The 12360-nt window shown below is 37.2% G+C and overlaps 1 protein-coding gene across 2 annotated transcripts in view; it reads left to right on the top strand.

The window, feature by feature from the left end:
• The window catches only part of LOC139141703 (E3 ubiquitin-protein ligase E3D-like), a 67319-nt gene that overhangs the window by 38148 nt on the left and 16811 nt on the right, over nucleotides 1-12360 (top strand). The gene's annotated exons all lie outside the window — the stretch shown is intronic.

The raw sequence follows: 12360 nt of genomic DNA, 5'->3' as shown, positions 1-12360 counted from the left end.
GATAGCATTAATTAAAATATCCTCAACGTTGTATATAGTTCACATATTTAAACATATCCTGCCATCTGGCCATTGTAGCTCTTTATATAAACATGGTCAATACCAAGGTGTGGAATATTTGAAATTGGGGGATCTAGAAGATTGATGAGGTAGAATTATTTTTTTACCTGATCCTGTGTACATCATTTTTTCCTCCACTTTCCCATCTTTTCTTTCTGTCAAGCCTTCTGTGGCTGATTATTTTAGGACATTTGTTTATAAATGTATGTAGAATCTGCTTGTCCCATTGCTATAGACGTTGACATGCATGTTCCTAAAGTTGACTTCCAGTACCTAAGTTGCAGGCCTTAATTGCTTTTGGCATTCTTGTTTTTTTGGTTTAACCCTTTTCCTGCCGGACAGTATCACTTCCCCAACAGCCAAGTCAGTATAAAGCGGTATTGAGCCAAAATATGACGTATTTTCACCCACTTGGCTTGGTCTGTTATAGCATCTTATGTCCATAAAAATCAAGTTTACAGTATTTATGTTTTCAACGGCCTTCAAAAGTTCAATATTATGTTAAAATACACCATATGGAATATGTTGTGTTTCACTAATGTTAACCATCTTGACCTGATGGTGAAATATGGACTTGGCAGGAAAAGGGTTAAATATTTTTTGAATGGACCAATTCAAACCGAATGTTAGCACACTGTCCTTGACGGTATTTTTCGACTTTCCAATAACTAGCAATGTGAGTTTTCTGTCCTGTCCATATTCACGTGTAACATCGTGATTATTCAGTCTTTACTTTTCTTTCCGCCTGAACATGTGTCATTTTAAAATGCCAATGTTTTTTCTGGCATGAGTCTGCAAAAAAGTCCGGTTTAAATAGACAAAGTTGGCCATTTTCTACATAAATGTTTTGATAGCAAAATTCCTCAGTCAAATCAATATTCGAACCAAGTAGTGACCATATGATAGATGGCTTAAAGGATATATGTAACCGCCTTCTTACTTTTAACAGCAATGTTCAATGTTTGTCTGGGCATCCAGGCAATTTGAATTAACCTCCATGGTTGAACCCCATCACACAACGAATTAATACGCAGATCATTGTTTGGAAGAGTGGGTGAGCTGTCTGTAACCTTCATACATACAACCTTTAGTACAATGGATAACCAGATATGAACTGAATATGCTCACGTGTTTTACAACAGGTTCATTAATAGTAGTACCCTTCACAGAACAATAAGATATATGTTATCACTATATGTAGCAGGTTTTTTCAACTTCGCACAGTACTCTCAGAGTTTAATCACTAATTACAAAACTTTATTTAACATGCAAATGAGCTGTTAATTAACTTGACACTGCTCAATGCTTCATGGGACAACTAGATATCCATCAGATCAACATTTGTAGCACGTTTTATTTAAAGGCAGGGGGAGCCTATAAATACCCCCTATCTCCCTGAGCATTCATAATCCAACATGAGTGGCACATGGTAGCAGCGTCAACGAATGCTCCCGAAAATCTGGATCCTTCAAGAACCATGGTGTAAATTAATGCACTGTCCCAACATATTACGTTTTGTGAATACTTGTGGAATCACCTTGTTGGCGAAATTCTCTCATTTTTTCCATTTTAAGCTGCTTTTGATGCCAAAACTGCTTCGATGCTGTGTTGAAGCGTCCAAAGAACAATTGATGAAAGCGTTCAAACAGCTGCCAATCACGAGGGGATGCGCAAAGGTGCAAACGATCAAACATTTGTTGTGTACATCGGATCGATTACGATGTCAACAATGAATAAACGATTCTTACTATCTACTGAGCAAAATACTCGACCAACGGTTACATGGACAAAACCGGCGACATGCAGACTCATTTTGGACCGAGCACGAAAAACTACTTTTCTAACTACTTTCAGCCGAAATCAACTCGATTCCGATGTGTGCCAACACAAATAACTAAACCGCTCACAGAAGGCGAAAAATTGCTCTCGTGACGTCCAAAACGTTGTATGCTGGCGATGCACGGTCAAAGGCCAATGCAGTGGCCGGCCATTGGATACGTTCATGCAACGATTATACAGGTGCCCATAAGCTACATTATTTCCTGTCGGGTCGGGGCGATGAAACTAAATCGCGATCCATTCATATCAGTTGGAGTTGTCCAAAAGAGACATTGCCATAGACTATAGCATCAATGTTGACCGTTCAGACTGAAACACGATGAAAGGTCTGAAGATCGCCGTGATGTCGTTCTTCTCTGTACGTTTTTCTGAGCTTGTTTTTTACTAACTTGCTCTAATATTATCTGACGTTTGTTTGAAATCTTTATCAACTTTTCTTTCCCAACCAGGGCACAACATTACCTTTTTTTACTTTCATAGTAACCTAGGATTCATTTAATTCGCTGATTAATAGACTCTTCTGTTCTTCCTCGATTGTCTGTTACTGACTTTTCTATCCCGATATCGATATTGCGTTCGCACTCACGTGTCTTGAAACTTACGTCATTCCCTGAAATAGTTTTCGGACAAACTCAAGAAATTTGACAACTCCTAACGAATAGTAGGCAAAATTTACAGAAATTAGCAACAATAATTACATATATGGTAATTTTACCGTCTTTAGCCTAAGCGGTTCGCTTGGCAGAAGCAGTGTATAACGATCTGAGTTCCCATTTTACCCTACAGTGTGAGTGTAGTATTCGAACAACTCAGATCATAATCTTACGCTGTTCCGAGTAGCCTGGGCATTTTTACCTTCTCGTGTCTATTTATAGACAGAGAAGGTATTAGAGTTGAAAAACCAGTATGCTGGTGTCAACTACTTCCGTCTGTCAATACTTCCGTCTGTCAAGATCCGTTGACGTCATGCCATTGTGATGGTCATATCATAAACTGGTGGGGGTGTTCATGGTTCAGGTTGAGGTGCAGGAGAACGCTTTTGAGCTGCGACAAAAATCAAAAGGGACTTGGCGGCATAGCCACAGTGTTAAGCCTTTTCCCAAGGTTCTTAGTTGACTACGATCTATTACAGACTACTGAGCTGACGTTAGGGGTACTCACTTTGTGTTTGCTCACTCTGTGTGCACTAGTGTTTGGTACTGAGTTTCGTGGATATCCCTCATGGCCTCACGTGATATGGGCCTGTTGCATAATCTGCAGATGATCATATGCCTCTGAGTCTGAAAACGGTCATTGTGTAAGCCTGTCGGCATTTTCCTTGCATTTTTCTCATTAAATTTTGCAAAATATCGGCGAGTACCTCAATATTTCAAGATAACTCTTTCTTCCCAATCGTTTCCTTGAGTTTCAGAGTCATATGAACGAAAATGAGTGAAAGTTTTAGACAGGAAAATCGGACGTCGGCCATGTTCAATGTTTACAGTACAATCAGAAGTTTATGTGGAGGAAATAACTAACAAACACTGTTCATGATGCCCGCCCTCTAGAGGCAGACCTTCCTATATGAAGTACCACATTTGATGCTTGTGGAAAGCTTGACCACACAAAGGAGCATTTTAACTTTTAGAAAATGACAAATTGAATAAGAAGGTATTCTGAAAATGTCAAATACTGAGGAAAAATGCGCAAATATTCAAAATAAACAGGTTAACTGACTGGTCAGCTATAAAAAACAATGAAAATGTTTATGATCAAAAGTTTTTGAGATGCGCACATTTTAACAAATACAGAAATTATTAATATTATAAATATAAGACCAACTATTTTTTCAGGGATGGACAGGTTGGAAATGAGGGTGAGAGACAAAGGCACTCCTATTGCTGCATGTGGATGCAGCCACAAAATTTCATTTACAGTAGGGATTTTACATGAAATTGATAGACAGCTACAATAACGATAAATTATATATCAAAAGAAAGCTCTCTTCAAGACCAATCGATTGCATTTTGTTTGATGAAAATTGGTTCAGTACGTGCAGAGATATGTCCTGTTGAATTTGAAAAAATCAGCTTCCTATTTAGAAATTATGCCATGGTAGACACCTGTAGTTATCATTACAACCAGGTGACCCCATATTGAACATTGTTTGAGGAAACTAGAATTGCAATTTCTAGTGCTTTTTGCAATAACTCAAGCATTTCTTATTGAAAATTGATGAATTTTTTTGTGGATATTGCTGATGAAATGTTCAATGGTTTTTAATTTTTATAAATGAAAAATATTATTTAGAATGCTGTTTACAAGGTAAACAAATAAACAATACCTGTAAACAATCAAATGATACCTGTGACATTGATCACTGTATGCGTTATGTATTGTGAACATCAACAGAAATATGATAATCATATTCCATCATATATTACTTTGCATATATGAAAAAAGTTTAGATTTATGTTTACAAGGTAAACAAATAAACAACAATACCTGTAAACAATCAAATGATACCTGTGACATTTTAGAACTTGATTTAAATTTAACAAAATATATTTTTATATTTTTTTTAATTTGAACTTCGGAAATTTTTTTTTGATTTTTTTTGTGTGATTACAACTTTTATTAAATGATTATGAAATGTCTGATTAATGTAGATTTTAAGTTTAACAATTACAGAGAACTTTTCCAAAAAGTCAAAAAAACTTCGTTCTCAACCCTTTGTCTATGCCGTAAAACAGCAACACGCATTTATAGAATGAACAACTGCATTAAACTGGATGCAAAATTACGCTGCCCCGGAAATACCATAGACCCTCGAAGTCAGCGGTCCGAAATACAAACCAGTATAAAAACCAACTTTTCCAAAGTCCGGAACACCATTAATGTGGAAAGAACAAATTAATAGTCTACGGCCTTGTTCTTCAGAGAGGACCAAAATAGTCCCTTCTCGGGAACTAAAAAGTAAAGATCAAAACTAAAATTTCAGTATAGTATCGGCAAAGTGCGGTGCGTGTGAGCAGTTCAGTATAGTATCGGCAAAGTGCGGTGCACGTGCGTATGCCTACACTGGAGTACCAACTTGACAACTTCTCAGTGTATATCAAAAAATAACACCCGGAAATCAAACTACTTCGAACAAGATAACGTTAGAAAGGGTAAAGTCATATAGAAATATATATCTCTAGATCCTTGCGTATGATAAGAAATCAGGCAATCTAGCTGCAAAATCGTGAACGTCGGAACTCACAGAACATGCGGCGAAGCGCTGATTACTTGTATGTGATTCTGGGAGTGCCCGGATGTAAAGTTGGGGTGAAACCATACTCGCTAAAAAGGGCCTTAAGCATCATTTTTCGCATCGTCAGACTCGTAATTATTGCAAAATTACAATTAATATTTATCATAAAATTAATTTTGGGGCCGAACGTTTAAGGAAATCAAGATTTTCTTTCAAAAAACACAAACGAAACACAAAGTTTGATCACAGATTGAGTTTTTCTCGGCCGATTTTAACGTTCGCCCCCTCAAAATGAAGCCCATGATCTCTACTTTCGTACCACCCCTAAAAAATAGTGATGCGATCGGAATAAGTCATGCGGAGAGCCTATCAAAGAGGTATATATTCAATCTCCTTCGCGGGACATTTGAGGTCACCACACAACGCTCATAATGGATGCCAAAATCGCCGGTACGCGTGAGTTTGTAGTCGTGCTGCTTTGCCATTTATCGTAGTACAAAAGTGAAAATTTCCCAAAATGAAGTGAAAATAATAAGCTTCAACACTACAGTTTCATTTTATCTGATTATTTGGTCTATTTAAGAATTAACACGAAAGTTCGGACTAGACCTGCATCTAACACGTACGTTCAACACGAATGTCACGTGACCTAAAATCCCTATTTACAGCATACTTATTCACTGTGTTGTGTTCAAGTTCCATATTGTACTGACTGTCATACAAGGATAACATAAGCAAAGCAAATCAAATTAGAAAAGGATCAATGCTGTTGTGTGGATTTTGCTGAACATGGCTGATTTTAATATTTCGCCCTATATATTTGGTATCCAGCAAAGACATATTTTGATGTAAAGTCAAAATTAACACTACATTGCGGACAATATATGTTACCGTTTCTGCATGAACTTTTCTTTTTAAATTATAGTATAGTAGTACTTGAACAGATTAACAATTATCGTGATGTCAACCCATAATTTTACATCACAAAGACTGTAATTCTGCTAATTTTTTTATTTTTCAATCATTTTATAAATTTTGCACTGAACAAGATGATTGAACAAATTGCAATGTTTGAATTAAAATTTTGTAAACTCAAAGAATAAAATCCTTTGGTCACAGATTAAATTATTTTTTGAAAAGAAATTTACTCTTAAACACTTTTAGCATATATTCTTTACACGGTCATGTATTTCAAGGAAAATATGCCTATTAAAAACAGTATTTCTTCACTTTCAATTTTTTTTCAATACTATGACAATAATCAGCCATGAGGTTTTACAAACACAAGACCAGATAAGCATTTTCCATCATTTCCACAGGACTCTTTGGAAAATCCATTAAAAACAGTTAAAAGTAACTTAAAATGATCACTTGGTATGCATTTAATTTACAGACGCCAGGTTGTGTATTTCACATGCACTCAGGTCAGTAGGGAAGTGCGTCATTACTATTTGGACTGTTAATTCTTATTTCTGAATTATTTAACTTTTTTTCCACATTGAACTATCTGTAGGCAGTTTATACTGTAGCTTAGAATTTTTTTGATGATGTATTAATCATCTTTGGGTTCTTTGGGTCCATATCCCACCTCATGCCCCTACATCGTCAACTATTTACCAACAACTCCATGCCAACAACCAATTACCTGACCTGGCCACACTTTAGAGAAGGTACAGCGTCATTGACGGTATTTTTTATAATATACAATAAATTGACCCTATCAAAATTACTCGTTTTTACATTGCTTGGATATCGATATTTTTTCTATATTTTTTGACTTTTGATTTGAAGTCTTTTGATTCTCCATTGGCGGCAGCACATGTACGGTTACAACCGTCATGTGATCACCGGAGTGTGCTTGTAAAGTTGTCAAGAAGTTGTTCGGAAGAAAAAGCATTTTGTAGTTAGCGGCTGCAGCTCGGGATTTTTCAAGATAACAACCCATTATACATTTCCTACATCTTTGAAAGGGGATTACGGTAATCTTTCCTGTGATGAAAATTTTGTGAACCTCTTTGCAATGTGTTTCCACGATGAGTGTAAACTGATTCTCTGTTAGTAAAAATCGTCAGAAATGGTCCAGTGGCCGTGATAAAATAGACTCGGGAGCAAAAATCATTGCGAGGAAGATAGTAAGAAATTCATATTGCGATATTTGCTGTCGTATTTCTCGAGAGGAATAACCCATTTTTACGCATTGTGTATAAGAAGATCAAGGTGTTCGGCAGTCAATTGCTTCTATCATAATAATCTTGATCACAGCTATTAGGTGAGAAGACAGCGGGCTCTTATAATCTTGCAAAAGTATTTATATTATGTCTTTGTGTTGAAAATTTTCGATCGAAGGCAGCAGCTCAACTTCAACAGCCGTGGTATATTGGGAATCGTGTTTATCACTGGACGCAGAACTACTATGCTATCAACATTACGTTCTATACCAATGTACGCCCCTGAAAGTTATAGAGTCAGCTGTGGCATCGGCAGTTACACATTGGTCTTTTGTACCGTCTAGACATTTCAAAGCTAGAAATTTTTACCATGACATATAACACGGTGACCTTGCACACTAATGATCATTCCACTGTCTCTGTTGGGGTGTGTTTGTTTTATGATTTGCCCCGTGGCCCCGGTAAAATCTTTTCCATAAGATACACAGTTGAATTTTTTAAGGTAAATTTAGTATATTCCCAGTTTGTTGGGTAAAGTTGTCTAGAGTGAAAGGTTGAGTTGACGCTGATAGAGAAGACGTCGGGCCAGCACAGTTGACTGAGGTCCGGTCGGTTTGGGGTCGTTCAGTCCAGAAACCTGCAAAGTTCTGTATCATGATCATTTGGCATTTGGGTGTTTTAACTCAATTTTTTTGGACAAAGTAATTCAGTAATAATGTACGCCAGATTCCTTGTGTTGTTTTGCCACCGTCATACGCGTATACGGACGGCTTGAGATTAAAAATGGTAAAATATTCAGTGCTCATAAATGCGTGCAAAGTTTATTAGTGACTGTTTACGCAGTATAGTCATCAATACGACAAGGATTTACCACCACGTAACGACTGTAATCCTGCATCAATAGTCCATACGAAAATTTTGTGCTGAATCGAAGGAGGTAAAAATTACGGTAGGAAACGTCGGTCCATTTTCCGTCAAAGTTGTTGATCTGCAAAATCTTCAATGTGCACAAACTACATGAGTGGCTGTTATAGGTCTACACGTCCCACGTGCTTTCCACTGTTCCTTGTTACGAGCTATGTTCAAAGTGCGGAGTTATAGACATTGTTGAAGTACCGGGTACATTGATTGTGTTCGAAACCTCTACCTGTTTGCTCCTCGTGTTTTTTTTGTGTCCCTAACGTCGACTGGCTCTATGCTGTATGTTGCCTACACACATAGCTGTCAGGATTAAGATTTTCTGGGTAAATAGATACACTCAATAGTTTATTCCGCCTCTGATGCAAAGATACACACTGTTTTACATGTGCCACTCCTAGGCCCTGGGATCGATTGCCATACCTTTAATTTAGTGCTGTAATTTTAGAGTAATGTCACTAATTACAAAGTTCATTAAATATGCAAATAAACCCTAAATTAACTTGACACTGTTCAATGATTCATAGCACAATTAAATATTTATCAAATCAATTTCTGTAGCACGTTTCACAAAATTTGGTGCCATAATTTCAGAGTTATATACCTAATTACAAAGTTTATTAAATATGCAAATGAACCCTTAAATAACTTTACACTACTAAATACTTTACAACACAGTTAGATATCTGTCAGATCAGTATATGCAGCAGTTTTCATGACGTTTGATGCAGTTATTTCGGAGTTATATGACTAATTATAAAACTTCATGAAATATGCAAATGAGCTAATTATTAACTTGACACTGCTCAATGCTTCTCAGTACAATTGGATATTTATCAGATCAACATTTGTAGCAAGTTTCATCAAATTTAATGCTGTAATTTTAGAGTAATATCACTAATTACAAAGTTCATTAAATATGCAAATGAACCCTTAATTAATTTCACACTACTAAATGCTTTAGATATCAGTCAGATCAGTATCTGCAGCAGATTTCATCACATTTGGTGAAGTTGTATCGGAGTTTTATCACTAATTACAAAACTTCGTAAAATATGCAAATGAGCTATTTTTTAACTTGACACTGCCAAATGCTTCTAAGTATAATTAGATATATATCAGATCAATATTTGTTGCAAGTATCATCAAGTTTTGTGCAGGAATTTTAGAGTTATCTCACTAAAAACAGAAGTGCATGAGGTCGGGGTAAAATTCTTTTCAGCACATGCATACAGTGTGATGGTGTCCGTCCGATGTTTTTTACTTATGATTTTCAATTACCATACTCCTTAAAATAAACGATCAATTACATGTAGTGAGTTTTATTATTTTGCTCCTACGGTAGTTTCAAAAAGTCTAACCTTATCTTGTAACGACTTGTGATCTTACGAATAGGCAGGCTCCAACTGATAAAGTGTTGAAGCATCAGCTGGCCGAGACGAAAGATTGCTACGCCAATCTGCCTACAATTTGATGAATTGAATTTTTGGCAATAAATCTTTGAAGTTTTTTTATTACTTGTATCGATGAACGAAATGTCTCTTGATGTGGGATTCAGTCATCTATAATCGACTGTTCTGAATATGGTACGAACATGCACATTTTTGTTCTAAGTATAGGGCCGTTTATGAAGTTGGTATGGCCCTTGCAAGACTTTGAAAGCATGCATAATCTTGAAAATCTGTTACACTATCGCCTACTTATTGCCGGGACTAGTTCAGGAAAAGGACACACACAAGCAAGAAGTTCCGTTCAAACAATAAATACCTTTATTACATGAGAAAAACTATGTACAAAACTGATAAAACATTAACGAAAGAAATTCAAAGAATTTTCAGAATTAATGCGCGGAAGAAACTTCGGATGTCGCATTTGTCGATACAATTGCCCTCTTCATCGAAGTCAAACTTGTCGAAGTCTATATTGTCATCTTCCCCCTGGTCATAAAACATGAGTCCTATGGCTTCATTTGATAAGTCGTCGTCTTCGTCATGTTATGGTAGCCCAAGTGGTCATGATATGGTAGCCAAATGGCATCAAAATATTCGATTCGTACTTGATCAAGATGTTCAAAAATCTGCTAATTTTGACGGTAGCAAAATGACAGTGACTAAAAGATGGCATTGTACTAGATCGATACGCTCAAAAATCCAACTCTTTTAATATTCATTTACGTAGCGAAATACAAGTGGAATTTTATTGCCAGGAACGATAGAACCGTTCCCGATTAACACGTTCCAAACCCCAACAATACTGTGCTTGTTTTGAGGTTTGATACTTCACTTTGGCACTTGTTTGTGACTTTGATAAACAGTGTAGGTGTCGCAGATATCCTTGTCTCATTACATGACAATGGCTCTATTGTTCCAGTCAGAATTTGGGTGAACCCCCCTGGGGGGTGTTATAAATGAACTAACGGCAAATAACGAATCGATAAAATAATCCTGGGGGGTGTTATAAATAGCGGGGTTTTAGAATCAGAGGAATACGGTATTGTCTCATATCAAACAAATTCATGAAAAATGGCCGACTTTGTCCCTTTTAATGTTGACTTTCAGAATTTAGACCTTTGACTGGTGCAGTGCAAACAAGCTCACTGTTAATGTAGCAAAAACAAATTTTATGTTAATTAAAACACCCCAGAGGCTGGTAAATACACAGGGCAGCTTGAGTGTTGATGGAAACTTGGTAGCTAATGTATCATTGACATATTATCTGGGGTTAATTTTATACCAGCACTTGACTTAAAAGGCTCACATTGATAAACTTAGGAACTTAATCGCCCCAATGGTTCAAATTATTTCTAAAATTCGTCATATTGTCCCGAAAGAAATTTTGCTTTTGCTTTATAATGCCATGATTTTACCCCCTATTTGTCACTCTATTGAGATCTGGGGGAATACATTCAGTTCTTTACTCCAACCTATCCTAATTTTACAGAAAAAGGTTGTCCGCCTTATTACCGTACTTGTCCGAGTATAAGCCCCTGGTTTGGCAACACTAAACGGCAGTAAAACTACGGGAGGGGCTTACACTCAAGCAACCCCATGTTATCTGCCATGGACACTTAATTTATGCTAATTTTATGCACAATTTTTAGCTCATATTTGGTATGTATATAAATCGAAAAAGAGCTTATATGGTGAGTAGGTGGCGTCTGTATGTTTGTGTGTATGTATGTATGTGCCGATGTATATCCGTCACACACAAAGGCTCCCAAACTGTCACATACCATCTCACTATTTGGGGTTCTGCGATATGAAGTCTGCTTGTACACGGAAGAGAAGTAATCAACCTCGTGCTCGCGGAGGCATGGCAGGCTGCAATCGATGCAAATTGCAAGTGGCTATTTCGCCGCATGAATTTCAATAAAATAAATAATGGCAAAAAGCAAAATCAAACCTGCACAAACTATATTCTGTGTTCGGTGGCAAAAAAGTAATCATCAATCGAGGGTACACAAAATGCTATATTGGCAGCGATCTCTGGCGTCGCCACAGGGCCAGCTGAGGCACAATGTAGCTTCGCGAAACTCAATCTCTGTGGGAATTTCCAACGTGTTTGAATTCGCTTTAAATTTTAGATCGCCAACCTAGAGGGCCCGATTAGGCCCGACTAGGCCTGGGTTTTTCACTTTGCCTTGTTTTTACTCAACTTGAGATCATCTTGTGACTGATGGCCATGGCTTCACCACACACTGCTTCGACCTTTGATGTGCTCCTAAAACCATTGCTGGCCTTGAAGTCGGGATGGTTGAGTTTCTTTGCTAAAATCTGCTTTTGCATGCAGGATAGGGCTGCTGATTAGTACGTTCAGTGACCATGCATTTGAAAACCACCTGAGCAGGGCTTTGTTTACATCGTCAACTGCCAAAAGAGAGAAACGTTTCCAACCTGGCTCGATCTTGTTGTGTTCATACATCGTTTAAACAGCAGCTTTCTTCTTTAAAATGGTCAAGAGTGTACTGGGTTTTACATCGAACCAGGGCTCCCGCTACCTATTCGCCAATTCGCCAAATGCGAAAGAAAGTTAAAAATGGCTACAAAAAATCCTGTTTGGCGAATGTAGTGGCTATTGAATTCTTAGACCTCCTCAACAGAAAACTACATCTAACAATAAATGTTGTTAGATGTTGAAACAGTT

This window comes from Ptychodera flava, chromosome 10 (assembly GCF_041260155.1).
Source record: "Ptychodera flava strain L36383 chromosome 10, AS_Pfla_20210202, whole genome shotgun sequence".
NCBI classification, from domain to species: domain Eukaryota; kingdom Metazoa; phylum Hemichordata; class Enteropneusta; family Ptychoderidae; genus Ptychodera; species Ptychodera flava.
The sequence above is the reverse complement of the archived record's forward strand: the minus strand, read 5'-3'. Positions and strand labels throughout refer to the sequence as shown.